General features: G+C 36.4%; 1 protein-coding gene across 1 annotated transcript in view; it reads right to left on the minus strand.

Annotated features, from left to right (window-relative positions):
* Window positions 1-2,788: 2,788 nt before the first annotated feature.
* The window catches only part of LOC144439449 (protocadherin Fat 4-like), a 46,919-nt gene continuing 45,861 nt past the window's right edge, over window positions 2,789-3,846 (minus strand). The window contains exon 27 of the mRNA XM_078128739.1: window positions 2,789-3,846. This exon is cut by the window's right edge and continues 1,234 nt beyond it. The gene's annotated coding sequence lies outside the window, so the exon portion shown is untranslated.

The raw sequence follows: 3,846 nt of genomic DNA on the forward strand, positions 1-3,846 counted from the left end.
GCGCTCAACTACAGCACACGTGTCACATGGGTCATGTGTACTTATGTTACTTGTAGATATCACGTAGTTTCACTAATATGCATGAAATGGGCGATACTTTTCACGTGTAAAAAGACACCCGCTGATTTATTTTGGGTTTTGCTCATTTACTGATTTTACCTAAAATTTCATTGTCTAAATTAGATAGTGCCAAGAAAATGTTGACAACATCACAATTTTCTCACTTTCAATTTTTTTATAGTATAGTATGAGGTCTCATAAAACACATTTTTTCCAGATATGCTAAGTGAAAATATAAATAAGTAAAACCGAAAATAAATGAGCGGGTATTTTACAAGTGTTTATACTTCGGTAATTTAGACTCCCTAGAGCAAATGAAAAAGCAAATAGGTCCTCTAGGCACAAAAAGGAACCGAAAAAGTACTTTGTTGTTTGATCTGTAGGTACACACATTTCTCTGAGGATAACACATGTATAAATATTAGCACCGATACACATTTAATAATTAATATTTGTGCTTTTGGCAAAAATTTCACGCTCTTGGACAGTGCTTGGACTTGGGTTTATTCGTGTAGATTATACCCTGAGATTATACATGACAGTAGCTCTCAAAAGTTGAAAGTTCAAGGATAAACGTCTAGGCTCTACGTCTAGGCAAATGATGAACCATGAAAACAGTTCAATACACTCTTTGTCTGTTGTCATAAAAGCTTACTTAGCATTTGGGTGTTTGAGACCGTCATTTGTTTGGAGGTCTGTACAATGGCCCTTCTAAATACTCCGTTTTACCCATTTTAACCTCAACCCATCAATTGATTCCGCTGATTTCAACATTCAACATATTGTAATTTATTGACTCATGAAGATACATTCCAACCCCCCCCTCTTGGTTCCTGGTATTACATGTAATTTCAAATGAATAGTTGGACAGATTATACATATTTTTATCCTTCGCTTGCCAAATTTCAGACAGCGCAATTACTTTAAATTGGGTTTCCACACAATCCCCATAAAATAACTTAAAAACTATCACAGTTCTTTCTCTCAAAGACCTAATATTTAGGTGAGAGATAGAAAACATATTACATGCATCATTAACAACAAACTCATCATTGAATTGACAGAAAGTAATTTGCACAACTGACATCATTGATAAGAGACCGGTCAATTTCTCCAGCCTGGGGGGGGGGGCGATGGATTCTTAAATAGGGCCGACAAAAAGTCACTGACCCCCCCCCCCCCATCTGTAAAACCAAAAACAGGCTGACCCTATCACTTAATTCTAAAACATGATGAACCCCCCCCCCCCCCCCTAGATAATATTCGCATGACAGGTATTTTTGATCGTGACTCAGTGTGGACTGCTTGACTGTCTTGCATCTACTTTATAAGATCTCGGGTTAGCACTATCATAATTATGATTATTGACTACACAGGGTAAATATATTCCAAATTTGGAGTTTAATAGCATCTTGACAGTGAAAGGTAGGGGGAAAGCTTGAGAAGGGAATATGTACATCTCTTATGGGGGTCCTAGGGCCCCCCTAGAAGCCCAGGAGAACTATGAAAAGTCAATTTTGAGACTATTAAGACATTTTCAGAAAATTTCCAAGCTTTACAAGACAGCACGAACATGTAAAAGGCAACTACATAAGGTTGAAATATTTTTGAAATATAGTTTGATAGCATCTTGACAGTAACAGGGGAAGCTTGAGACTGGGATATGTCCACCTCATGTCATTCATGTGGGGGTCTGAGGGGGTCTCCCTCTAGAAGCCCTGGAGGATTTTTACTCTTAATATTGCATGTATAATAAAGTCACCGGTATGTTAGAGAACTGTAGGTGGTCATACCTAGTGTATAATAGAAACTGGAATCTGATGAGATGTGGTGATTTGTAGTGTCAATAACATGACGAGTAGAACAATTTAGAAACTATCTATGAAAATTACCATTACGAAACCTTCAAGTTCACTTTTGCCCCAAACTGCAATATAAGTGAAGCATTGATTGTGAAACAGCCAAGCATTTACATGACATGTTCTGTAACTAGTGTGGTAGCTAGGTAATACCGGTACATGTATATGAATATGTATAGATATGTTTGAACTAACAAGTAATATTAAAGAATTCATGTAAGAAACAGGGACAAGAACAAATATTGACATGTACCACATTTCAGACAAGGATATATGCTATTGTAGAAAATGATTTTTTTCTTCCATCACAATCTAAAACACAATGACCCTCCCGATCCACAATTTTCAAAACAGCATTACCCCCCCCCCCCCCACTGCCAATTTCAAAAACAGGGTGACCCCCTACCAATCCACCCCCCTACCAGACCTAAGAAACCGACCGGTCCCTAAGAATATCAGGATTATCGGAAAACAAATCCATGAAAGTCTCAAGATTTGTACAAAATTATGCCCGAAAGACAGACTGTATGGACATATTTTTCGTTAGAGAAAACATTTTCCTATTAAACTAAACATGCCCATCAGTTCCACTGAAATGCAGAAGTAGTACCGTAGTAGTAGTTCAAAAGGTCACGGTCCACGTTGGGGCTTATGGTATTCAGACTATGCAATGGATATAGCTATCCAAGGATGTAAACGTGTTGCCTTCTGTACATGTGACACTAAGCGTTAGATTATATGTCTATTCTCTGGGTCTGTGACTCCGTTTTACACTTTAATACTCGATGGAAAAAGTGAATGAGTCAAATATTGAACCAGTAGACAAGCTAAAAACAAGAATAATGTAGGCAAACAAATAACAAACACACTTTCATGTTAAAATACGAATTTATTGAGTTTCCAGATGTAGTACTGTAAATGGTCCAACATGGAAGTTAAAACACATTCTACACACAGTCAGATTTGTGGTAGAAAACAGATTTTATGAGGTTCTGTGTGTAGAGGTCACAAGTAATGTAATCCATCCGTACTCCCTAAGTTGTTGAAAAGAAAATTGTAATATTTGCAAGGTATAGAGCATATTTTACATCCATTGCACTTCACATTTCCTAAGAATGTTGCATGTTGTTAACCTCAAGTCAATTATGAAATCTACAACGAACGCTACATAATTGTACATATTTTACATAAAGTGAAATGTACTATTCACGTCCCCAGTGAATATCCACAGTTACAAAAGTTAGCCCCATCATCGCAGATCATCGTTAACATTCTCTTATAATGCTGGCAAAGGATAATATGAAATATATAAAGAAATATACATATTTAAATTACAATTCAAGGCTTCTATTGACTTTAGCGATAACACCGACAAAGAAAGAACATCGTAATTCATCGGCATATATACACAAAGTAATGATGGTCTAAACAGCTTGATCTGTACAGACTATTCGTCGTTATATAACCTCCTCAAAAGTGGCCGTGTTCGGTTAGGTAATGAATGGGTTGAACGACCGACCCTGGACCGAACGTGATGATACGCCGAGCGCGCCATTTTGTTTACTACAAAACAAATTTACTTTTTACAATTTACTATTACAATACAGTTGTGAAAATATACAATTTTTATCAAAGAAACATTGTTTCTTTATCGTCTGCTAAATTTCCAAGTAATGGAAGAATCATGTAAATGATAAGTTCAGGATAGCGCAAATGGTGACTAGATCCTAAATGTAAAACATAAGCACTTTCATTAATAACATCCATATCTCTGCCAGATTTCAGACGACAAATTATGGTCACTTTTATACGTTTTCGGTCCATCATTTTAGTCTGAAAAGCTTCTATTTGTTTTCTGAATCGATATTAAAAATTCAAAATTAACGGTGGCTACATTTAGAAAACTTTGTCTGCGATAGAGTTTCCA

The sequence above is a fragment of the Glandiceps talaboti genome, chromosome 1 (genome assembly GCF_964340395.1).
Source record: "Glandiceps talaboti chromosome 1, keGlaTala1.1, whole genome shotgun sequence".
NCBI classification, from domain to species: domain Eukaryota; kingdom Metazoa; phylum Hemichordata; class Enteropneusta; family Spengelidae; genus Glandiceps; species Glandiceps talaboti.